This window comes from Bufo bufo, chromosome 7 (assembly GCF_905171765.1).
Source record: "Bufo bufo chromosome 7, aBufBuf1.1, whole genome shotgun sequence".
NCBI classification, from domain to species: Eukaryota; Metazoa; Chordata; class Amphibia; order Anura; family Bufonidae; genus Bufo; species Bufo bufo.
The window spans coordinates 111,752,950-111,765,370 of NC_053395.1; the positions used below are offsets into that span (position 1 = coordinate 111,752,950).

General features: G+C 43.1%; 1 protein-coding gene across 3 annotated transcripts in view; it reads right to left on the reverse strand.

Moving 5' to 3' along the window:
• The window catches only part of ORMDL1 (ORMDL sphingolipid biosynthesis regulator 1), a 261,792-nt gene that overhangs the window by 226,743 nt on the left and 22,628 nt on the right, over positions 1-12,421 (reverse strand). The gene's annotated exons all lie outside the window — the stretch shown is intronic.

Genomic DNA, 12,421 nt, shown 5'->3' on the forward strand with positions numbered 1-12,421 from the left:
ACCCCAAACCATCTCGATTGGGTTCAGGTCCGGTGACTGTGGAGGCCAGGTCATCTGGTGCAGCCCCCCATCACTCTCCTTCATGGTCAAATAGCCCTTACTTTCAAAGTTTTCCCAATTTTTCGGCTGACTGGCTGACCTTCATTTCTTAAAGTAATGATGGCCACTCGTTTTTCTTTACTTAGCTGCTTTTTTCTTGCCATAATACAAATTCTAACAGTCTATTCAGTAGGACTATCAGCTGTGTATCCACCTGACTTCTCAACGCCACTGATGGTCCCAACCCCATTTATAAGGCAAGAAATCTCACTTATTAAACCTGACAGGGCACACCTGTGAAGTGAAAACCATTTCAGGGGACTACCTCTTGAAGCTCAACAAGAGAATGCCAAGAGTGTGCAAAGCAGTAATCAAAGCAAAAGGTGGCTACTTTGAAGAACCTAGAATATGACATATTTTCAGTTGTTTCACACTTGTTTGTTATGTATATAATTCCACATGTGTTAATTCATAGTTTTGATGCCTTCAGTGTGAATTTACAATTTTCATAGTCATGAAAATAAAGAAAACTCTTTGAATGAGAAGGTGTGTCCAAACTTTTGGTCTGTACTGTATATCCTCATGTTGTTGTTTTTCTCTTTATCATATATATCCTGGTGAGATGCTCCTGCTGTTTGATCGATCGGATCACCCAGTCACGTGCAGAGAATCACATCCTCATCGCAGCTCCCAGATACACCATGGATCAACCTATGTCTTTGATGGAAAGGATGTCCAACTAAACGTTCATCGCCACGCCACACCTTACCACAGCAGGACCTCCCTCAGAGTCAACTCCCCAAAGAATCTAACCGAAGGATGGAGCATCATCATGGAGGCAATGACACCCAAGGAGTATCACAATCGACGAGGGCAAGCTGAGGAAACCGAAAATTCAGCAAGAGACTCAAAGAACACAGGGGACATATTACAGAGAGGAGGGAACTGTTATGGAAAGTTTTATTAAGTATAGGATGACTATAGTAGACTTTCTTTTTGGCTTAGGAATGGTATGTAGGTTTATTTTCTATATGCCTCCCTGTGTAAGGTCTGACCTGATTACGGTTATGAGAGCATGATCGGGTCAGGTCGTTGCAAGGGAAATTCTATAAATCAGCACTGGTCCCTACTTCCCATGTGAAAGCCGCCACCGTTGGTTTGAGGGGGTTCTAATGGCTGCTGGCTCTGAGAGCAATGTTCTTAGTGAAAGCTACCAGCAGGTCCTCATCAGCAACGGTGGGGTATGGCACATTGATGCCGGTCTCACTGAACCATGGGGGCCCCAACATGAAACATTGGTTGGTGGGACTGGTGTCCATGTGACTGCTATATCACCTTTCTTGGTCGACCCTGTTTTAAAAGACCTTCCTCAGGGACTGATCCCCCCTTTCGGAACCATGTCTAACAGAGATTCACTGTGGGTCAGTAGAATATTTGTACCAGATTAAATAGATGTTGTCCGATTAGGGCCACATTTGTTTAAAAGAAGGCTGATTCATTTGGGAGCATTTGCGCATGTTCTGGGTGTGGTAGTGGATGGTGAGTGTTTGAGCGCCACCCACCGCCACTCTCAGGAAATGTGCGAATGTGTACCTTCCAGGTCTAAAAAGTATTTCTATTGGTCAAGGCATGAGGTGGAATGTACCTGCCTATCTGTAACATTACTGGGCAGCCATGTGCCATGGAGGGCAGGGTTAGCCCAGTAAACGATCTAACCCGAATATCCTATCTATGTGTAGAGCTTGCATGCCTTATCTTTTTTTCTTACTTTTCTTTCTTCTCTCTTCACTATGCAGGAGATTTTTTCCTACTGTGCACCAAATTACACAGAAGTTTTTTTTTTTTTTTATCTCCTTCATAGTCTTTAGTGTCTTCATGTGTCACACACACATACATATGTATATATACACATACACACACGGCCGTAGATGGAGGAAAACGTACAGTCATCTCTCTCTCTCTATATCAATATCAAATCAATATCAAAAAAGGGCAGCACTCCAGAAAGTAAAAAATGAAAAAAAATCTTTTAATTTACCCATATGGGACAAGCGACGTTTCGGCTCAGTATGTGAGCCTTTCTCAAGCAGTGAGTACAGACAAAGTACTGAGTTTATATACCAGTAGAGTGAATCCAATCAATGTACAATACAGGTGTGTTCAATTCATAACAAATAAAATAATTTAATAAAAAATACAATACAAATGCCAAATTTTCAGTGCATCTCTTAATAATAATTAGTGCATAATCATACAATAAATATTCGATTATAAAACTGTGTATATTATTCAGTGGACTATACAAATATAAGTAAAAATTCATAATTATCAATCATATCGTAAACTGTGCCAGCTGTATGTGTTGATAAAGTGCTTAGTGCTTACTGCGTAGGTCAAGCAGACGGAGGGTGAAGGAGGAGGTAAAGCATAGACGGCTGCCATAATTCATGCGGTCCGGCGTGCCTGTAGCGCAACTGCGCATGTCTCGATGACGTGTATTACGAACTTCTGGGTTTCGGTATGCTTGCAGTGCCGCGACTGCGTGCTGACATTCTGATGTCACTTCAGCCATCTTAATTAAGGGCACACTATCTTTATTGCCAGATACTTCTAGTGGCAACAACCGATGTATAACAAAGCAAGGTAATAGCACATATTAATGCTATATAGCGTATATAGGTGGCTCAGTGGGCTCAGATACGGGCCGCAACAACATCAGAGTTGTAGCCCCCATCCGTGACCCCAGATCAGTTGCGCACCAACACGCTAGTGTAGGGTCGCACTGTATCTGTGATCCAAGCCCACCCATTGCCACCCAATAGGGAGGGATCTCCTCATAGACACCTGCTATGTAAACAACGGACTCCACTTGCAGAAATTCCAGATACACACAAAAGTAAAAAATATACAATAAAAGAAGGCAGTCCTTATGTAAGCATGCCGTCCACAATTGCAGCCTCATACTTCCTCACTCCATACTCCGTGGCCCACCTACTGCGGTAAAATGAGAGAAAAAAAAGAGAAAAAAGGAAAAGATAAATTATATTAAAAATGAAAATTCATAAAGAACATATAATTTTTGTCCTGTACAAAAAAAAAAATCACACAATATACACAGGCGAGGACGACATCACAATATGCAACAAAGAGGCAAACCCCACTCCTAACCAACCCCGATTTTGTAGTCCACATTTAGACCATATGGTTTAAGGGAATTAAGTGTGTGAATCCATTTCAACTCCCCTTTTTTTAAGAGATTGGCCCTATTGCCACCTCTCCTGGGCATTGGTAAAAAGTCGATAATGCAACATAGACTTTATACCAATGCCCGGGAGAGGTGGCAATAGAGCCAATCTCTTAAAAAAAGGGGAGTTGAAATGGATTCACACACTTAATTCCCTTAAACCATATGGTCTAAATGTGGACTACAAAATCGGGGTTGGTTAGGAGTGGGGTTTGCCTCTTTGTTGCATATTGTGATGTCGTTCGCGCCTGTGTATATTGTGTGATTTTTTTTGTACAGGACAAAAATATGTTCTTTATGAATTTTCATTTTTAATATAATTTATCTTTTCCTTTTTTTTCTCTCATTTTACCGCAATAGGTGGGCCATGGAGTATGGCGTGAGGAAGTATGAGGCTGCAATTGTGGACGGCATGCTTACACAAGGACTGTCTTCTTTTATTGTATATTTTTTACTTTTGTGTGTATCTGGAATTTCTGCAAGTGTAGTCCGTTGTTTACATAGGAGGTGTCTATGAGGAGATCCCTCCCTATTGGGTGGCAATGGGTGGGCTTGGATCACAGATACAGTGCGACCCTACACTAGCGTGTTGGTGTGCAACTGATCTGGGGTCACGGATGGGGGCTACAACTCTGATGTTGTTGCGGCCCGTATCTGAGCCCACTGAGCCACCTATATAGCATTAATATGTGCTATTACCTTGCTTTGTTATACATCGGTTGTTGCCACTAGAAGCATCTGGCAATAAAGATAGTGTGCCCTTAATTAAGATGGCCGAAGTGACATCAGAATGTCAGCACGCAGTCGCGGCACTGCAAGCATACCGAAACCCAGAAGTTCGTAATACACGTCATCGAGACATGCGCAGTTGCGCTACAGGCACGCCGGACCGCATGAATTATGGCAGCCGTCTATGCTTTACCTCCTCCTTCACCCTCCGTCTGCTTGACCTACGCAGTAAGCACTAAGCACTTTATCAACACATACAGCTGGCACAGTTTACGATATGATTGATAATTATGAATTTTTACTTATATTTGTATAGTCCACTGAATAATATACACAGTTTTATAATCGAATATTTATTGTATGATTATGTACTAATTATTATTAAGAGATACACTGAAAATTTGGCATTTGTATTGTATTTTTTATTTAATTTGTTATGAATTGAACACACCTGTATTGTACATTGACTGGATTCACTCTACTGGTATATAAACTCAGTACTTTGTCTGTACTCACTGCTTGAGAAAGGCTCACATACTGAGCCGAAACGTCGCTTGTCCCATATGGGTAAATAAAAGATTTTTTCATTTTTTACTTTCTGGAGTGCTGCCCTTTTTTGCTATTTGGATTGGCTTATATCCACACTGAGCCAGCTGCACCCGCCTTTATACCATTGACGGTGTCTTACTTTTGCTACATCACAGATTAGACAGATTATACAAGCCTTATCTCTTATGGAATGCAGTACCTCAAATTAACATATCTCACACCCTCTGGACAGAATAGCAGGTTCCCTGAACAAAAGGCTATTTAACATCTCACCTCACATACACTGACAGCGACCTATGATACCCTATTCAACTTATCAGCAAGTAGAGAGAAACCTGTTCAATGTAAAATAACCCTTTTCATGTATTGTATATAGCAGATACCAGCATTGTTTAACAAAGTTTCAACTGTATCTTGACAAACATGTTCCCAAGGCCTCCTAAGAAATACCAGGATTGTTCCAATTGGATCTTGAGAGACAATATGCGCCCACCCCCAATAAGCCCTATAAGTATGTGCTGGGAAATAAAGATTTCAGATATTTAACAACCTATGTTAAGTCAGGGCTGGTTATATATCTCCTGATCAGAAGCCGACTGGATATTCGTTGCACAGGGAAATATTCACGGGTTGGAGGTCTGATGCCTCATCATATAACCATCATAAACCTGCCTGAAGAAAACCGCTAACAATTCTTAATACAGAATGCATAGTACAATAGGGCAGGAGGGGTTAAAAAAAAATAATTTAACTCACCTTAATCCACTTGTTCGCGCAGCTCGGCTTCTCTTCTGTCTTCATCTGTGAGGAAAAGAACCTGTTTTGACGTCACTGCGCTCATCACATGGTCCATCACCATGGTGATGGATCATGTGATGAGCACAGGGACGTCACAGGTCCTTTTCCTCACAGATGAAGACAGAAGAGAAGCGGAGCGGGGCGAACAAGTGGATAAGGCCGAATCGGTTGCTATGACGCCGCTGCACTACAGTAATACACTCATATGATCTATACGAGTGTATTACTGTAGTGCAGCGGCGGCATGAAGCACACGCCGTCATAGCAACCAATGACGCCGGGCGCTCCTGCTGTCAGCAGGAATCCAGGCCGGGATACCACGGCCTTAAGGTGAGTTAAATTATTTTTTATTTATTTTTTAACCCCTCCAGCCCTATTGTACTATGCATTCTGTATTAAGAATGCTATTATTTTCCATTATAACCATGTTATAAGGGAAAATAATAAAATCTACAGAACACCTAACCCAAACCCGAACTTGCGACGCACCCGCATCTTATCCGTCCCAAAAACATGACAGAGGCCTTAGAGAGCGAGTGCCCAAACTGCAACCCAAAACCTACTTATTTACTGTTAAAGGGGTTGTCCCATGAAAAATATTGTACAGTTTTCAAAAGAGCACCTGAATCTAAATACTTTTGTAACTGCATGTAATTAGAAAAATTTTGCATAGCCACGTGTTATTCAATAAAATTTATCTGTATCGAGGCATCTGTTTTTTTATTTTTTTTATTATTTCTTTGTCCTGCTCACTGAAATGGCCGCACATGCTCAGTTTCATCCTTTAACTGCCTCCTGAGCTGTGATAGGAAGAGAGCTCCAACAGAAAAGACACGTCCTCTGAGCTGCAGCAGAAAAAAACACTCCCTTTGAGCTGTCATCTTGATATGAATCTAGAAGAGCAATAAATGTAGAGATTCCTGGATCCATGTGAGGTACAGAGCTGGTCCTAGCTTTGTTAGAAAGAGATTGTCATGTACTATATGATGTCCGATTTTCATTTTTTACATTAATCATGGGATAACCCCTTTAAGTACTTTCGTATAATGTCATCCATGATGCTGCAGCTGCTAAGTGTATAAGCATTTAACCCACTGGCTACCAGTTCTTTAAACATGGCACCCACTCATGCATGCAGCAGGTGCCATAGCCAGCGGATCTCTGCTGTGGCTCATGACCGTGACCGGCAATAATGCTGATCGTCGTCATTACAGCCTTTAGATGCCGTGATCAAGTGTGATCACGGCATCTAAAGGGTGAAAAACCCAGAAGTGTGCAGAGATGCAAGTAATGAAATCTAATAGGCTGGGTCACTCAAGAGACCCAACATATTAGGGGTACAATTCCTATGTTGGAAATCAGCAATTTATGTAATACTATACACCCTATGGGTGTAAAGAAATAATCTATAAAAAACAAAGTACTGAACATTGTACACTCCTAGAGTGGCTACAAAAACATAAAAAAAAAAATATATAAAAATGTTAAATCACCCCCTTTCCATAGAATAAAAACGAAATACATAAGTAATAAAAAAATAAATAAAAATAATCGTGGTCCTCACCATGTCTGAAAACGGACATAATAATAATAATAATAATAATAATAATATAAAAAAATATTTTTCCAATAGGGCGAATGGCGTAACGGAAAAAGAGTATCAAAATGGCCGATTCGTCATTTTTTCATCGCTTCTCTTACCGAAAAAAAATTAATAAAATGTGATCAAAAAGTCACACAATCCAAAATGGCATCAATAAAAAGTACAGATCATCCCGCAAAAAATGAGCCCCTACACAGCTCAGCAGATATAATAAAAAAAAAAAAAAGTTATGGGGATCAGAATATGGTGAGGAAAAAATTTTTTCAAAGTTTTTATTAATTGTTTACAGTATTTAGACATATAGAACCTATACACATGTGGTATCGTGATCTTATTAACCCAGAGAATGAAGGGCACAGGTCAGTTTTGCCACATAGGGAACGCTGCAGGGACAAAACCCTGTAAAACTGTGGAGGAATTGTAAAAAATACACCCCATTTGGAATTTTTTTCCTGCTTACCACTACATTGTATGCCATATTAAATGGCGACATTAGAAAGTAGAACTTGTCCCGCAAAAAAGAAGCCATCATATGGCTATGTGAACGGAAAAATAAAGTTATGGCTCCAGGAAGACAGGGAAGAAAAATAAAAGCGTAAAAATGAAAAAATTAAATAAAAAAAATACTCCAGTATACTAAGGGTTAAGTAACCACAAACATGAGGAATGTATCTGCGTGTAACCAACCCAGACCATTATTGTAGTATAGCAGCTAAATACAGTATATGCACTCCCAAAATGTTCGAATGCAGCGTGGGTGCAAGTCACCTACAAATGGCACAGAAGCTACAGGTGAGACAATTTTTGATCTCAGCTATAAAATCCTTTTCTTGCTAGGTTCGTTGGGGACACAGAAGACAGTGTGTACAGCTGCTAACACTAGGAGGCAACACCAAGTACAAACATGTTAGCTCCTCCTACCAGCTATACACATCCTGCAAACAATGAGCTAATCAGTTTGTACTAGGGCTGAAACGATTACTTGATTGAAACGAGTAATTAGACACAAAAAAAAAAAATATTTTTCATCGAGGATTCGTTTGTGTCATGTGACCACGGAGCAGAAGTGAAGCTACTTACCGCTCCGTGGTCATCCGCCGGCCAGCACCGCGTTGCACTTTTAGCCCTGACAGACACGTAAGCGCGCACTATCATCCGACGCTGTGTGACATCAAGACTACAGTGCAGCGTGCGGAGAAGAAGATGGACGAGCTGTGGAGCGGCGACCCTACAGGAAAGGTAAGAAGTGGCGCTGGGGACATGGCTAGGAGGGGGGAGACCTTTACCATGCACTTAATTCATCTGTAGTTGCTCCTTTCTCAGATTGCACTATGGGTCACATGACCTGTGATGTCAGCTTCTCTCGCTGCTCTGATGATGTTTCGTGCACAAGCCTGAGAGAGCAGATATGAGTATGTACACCAGAGGTCACAGTGCTGCCCATGTGCCCTGCACTGGCTGAGCTGCTGCTCTCTGCCCTGTGTCTCCCTCCCACTGGATGCTGCAGGAAAGATTAACCCCTTCAGGTCCTAACTGAGTAGCTGCAGGCAGTGAGGAGACAAATGCTGGGCACAGGAGCTCAGATTAGGAGTTCCGAAGAACAGGTAGGGGGGAAGATCCTGTGTGTATCAGCAGTGTCATTGTACAGCTGGGTCTTGTAGTCCTACACATATAACATGCTGCTGAGTCTCCCAGCAGTCAGACATGTCACTCAGGGCAAACTTATTCACTTCCTTTATAAAGCAGGGTGAGGGGCAGAGATTGTTTACCTACAACAACAACAAAGGGCCAGAAGAGAACCAGGGAAATGAGGAAATATAATTATTTTTACCTAAAACTTTCTTATATCAGTTAAATATTGCTGCCCATCAGATTTACAGTGCTATATATTTTTTTTTATATCTCAGACAACTCCTTTAATACTCGATTACAAAAATAGTCGATAGCTGCAGCCCTAGTTTGTACACAAGCAGTATGAGCAGCCAGGAGAAGCCAACTAAAGATAGACCATAAAAGGAGAGAAAACTGCAAATTGGTCTGAACCACCAATAGTGGGACTCATCCTAAAAAAAACGCATAACAACTGGGCGGGAGCCTGGGACGTAACTACCACAGTAGCAGCAGTATCTCCATTATGTCGAGGGGTCCGGCGCACAAAATTCTGATGCTTTAGGACATGAAATGCAGCTAGAAGGGGCTGGCCGAGGGTCTTAGCAGACAAGGGCATCTGGCACCCTCACTACCTCCTGCTGCCATGGGCTGTGCTGACAAGAGCCGTCAGTTCCTTCCTTGCTGGCACAGGGGCAGCTATATAGTCTCTGGTATCCTCCTTCTGTACTTTGGGGGGCGTGTATATACTCCTTTTGTGAGGCAGCATGCGCACCCCCTTTATCTTCCCCAGCTTATGGCTAGTCTGCAATGTGTAATTAAAGGCGCCCCCTTCAACTGGGAGGCACCTGAGCAATTAGGTTGTGTCGCGTACCTGGGGCCCAAGGCAGACTTCTGGAACGTCTCGCAAACCGGACACAGGCAGATACAGACCATGGACAAGCAGAGTACTTTATTACACATGTAATAAGTGAACATAACAATAAAGATATGCAGGTTAGGCAATAGTGGTATAACTACAACAAAACCAAGTGCACCAGCAGACCAGAGGCAAAACCCAGGAGGACGAAGAGTCAGTGAGCGTTCTTCACAGAGCCCCTGGTGGCTGGGATGAACTATGCCCTGATACACTTGGCCCCTACCTGCAAAGAAGCACAGACAACAGGACTGGAACCCAACCACAGGACATGGATCAGGAGACAAACAGGAACCAGTACACAAGCAGATGCCTGGACCCCAAGCAGAATGGAAGCATGGCGGTCTCAGGCACAGCTGCACACAGACCAGAGATCTTTCCTCTGAAGAACCCAGGAGCCCGCTCACGAAGGCAGGACATACACAGGACAGGGACAGAAGCAGTAAGGCACTGCCAGGCAAGACATGGAATAGACTGGGTCAGAAGCAGTAGGCACTGCCAAGCAATCAGACACAATGACACAGAACAAAGTACAGAAGATAAGGCAAGGCATAGATAAGGAAACACCAATGCTTTACCAGGTGACACCACACAAGGACAGATGGCAAAACCCCCTGACCCATCAGCAAGGGGCTACACCCAGTAAGGCACAAGACAGACTGACCCCAAGCCCCACAGCTCACAGATGGATATAGCTGCGATAACAAGGGCACCTGATAAGCAACACTTAGGAACAGACCAGGGGAAGTTAACCTCTCCAGAACTAGGAGTAACCAGGACAAAACATACAATCACAAGTGACAGTTCACACCAGACACAGAATGCTGCAGCCAGCACGCCCCAAATGACAACCAGCATACCAGGATAAACTGTAGCCAGTACAAGGTTACAGTCAGCCAGCCTACACAATAACTAGGAGTGACAGAACTGCACTGTGATACAAACAGAAACGCATCCATAGACCCTGTTCACACACAAGACTACAGCCAGCACGCATCGCAAAACTAGCATACATGGGGACACCCACAGCCGGTACACAAAGTGCATGCACAAGGCTGCACAGCACCTGTGACAGGTACCACAGAGATACGGACATGGGAAGCCATAAACACAGGCAACAGTTCACACACAACACCGCAGCAAACACGCAGTCCCAAGCAACTAGCAAACACAGATATCAGACTGCAGCCAGTACACGAGGGAGCCTGCAGCCAGCCTACACAGCAACAGTGACAAGAACTGCACAGAGATGCAGACATGGGGAGTACACACAAAACCGCAGCCCCAAGCAACCAGCATACACAGGAGGCAGCCTGCAGCCAGTACGCGAGAGAGCATGCAGCCAGCCTACATGGCACAACTGACACAGTGAACTGCACCGTGACAGGTTCCTAGCAAGTCTAGTTTCTTGTTTGAGGTGGTCTGCTGTTTGTCAGTCTGTGTACTGGTCTTTGGATTACGTTTTACAGACTTTGCCGGACTGCCACCTGCCCTGACTTCTGCCTTCGTACCCCGACTACACCTCCGTCTGATCAGCCTCTGGTTTCCCAGCATCCACTGGGTGTGTTGTGTCACCTGCAGGTCAGTCCATTTGGTTCACACTCTGGTCCCTTGTGTTCCAATTCCCCTCTGAGGTAGCACCCGGTACACCCCTTGGGAAAGTCTCTCTTTACCATCATTGTGAGAAGATCGAGGGGAGTTCTCAAAACTTCTCCCTCAGAGGGAGTTGCTCATGAGGGACAGCGGGTTCTCACCCACTGGTCATAACAGAGGGTTACTGAGTTCAGATGGAATTGGGAGGGCACTAGAAGACAGTTTTAGTTATAGAAAAAAAAATAATAGATGATTGTCCACCATTGCTTACATTATGTAAAGCATCTTCCAAAGTCATCATCTTCTTCAGGGTCCTTTCCTGCAACTGTTGCACATTGTGTGCAGCAACAAGCGCCTCCTACACCTGTCTGCTTGTAAAGGATAGGCAGGAGAAGGCTCATGGCACTTTGCAGCAGGTTAAGACCAGGAATCTGTCTTTGCAGTCCTGTGTCCCACTTCTCGTCACGATCTCTGCAGCTGCTTATCAGCTGCTCTTTTGTCTATGCTTCTGACCTTCTGCACCACTGTCCTGAGATCCTTCTGCTGAGAAGACTACCTATGTGAGACACCTGTCATAGAAGGTATACACAAGTGTGTAGAAGTGTAAATCTTTGTGTGCATGTGTGTAAGGCTATTTTCACATATGCGATTTCCTTTCAGTTTTGAGATCCGGCAGAGGATCTCAAAACCGGAGGAAAACGCTTCAGTTTTGTCACCATTCATTTTTAAAAGGGGACAAAACTGAAGAAACCAGAACAGAGTGCACCAGAAGGCATTCTGTTCCAGTTTGTTGCGTTCTGTGACCAGACACTGCAAACTGCGGTTTTGTGTCTGGTTTGCGAAACTGAACGAGCCAAAATCAATGGTGCTGGATCTGGCACTAACACTATTGTAAGTCAATGTGTTTTGATCACTTTCAATTTAATACAACCACATCAGAACGGAATGGAGGCAGCCGGTTGCAATAAATCAAGCTGAAGCATTTTCCTCTGGTTTTGAGATCCCCTGCTGGATCTCAAAAGCAGAAAGGAAATTGCATATGTGAAAATAGCCTAAATGCATATCTACATATAACTGTCTGTGTACATACATCTCTGTGCATGTATATGACTGACTATATGAGTATATTTTTTATGTACGAATGATATGTATCACAAAAAAGGTGTCAATAGAAAATATAATTCATCAAAATGACAAACTAAGTAAACAAAAAAAAAAGAAAATTGTATGGGGTCAACTGCCCATCCATACACACAAGTAACATTGAAGGGACACTAAATACGGCATATTGAAATAAAACGTGCTTACACACACTGCCGCTTGCATGCCATGGTGCATACCA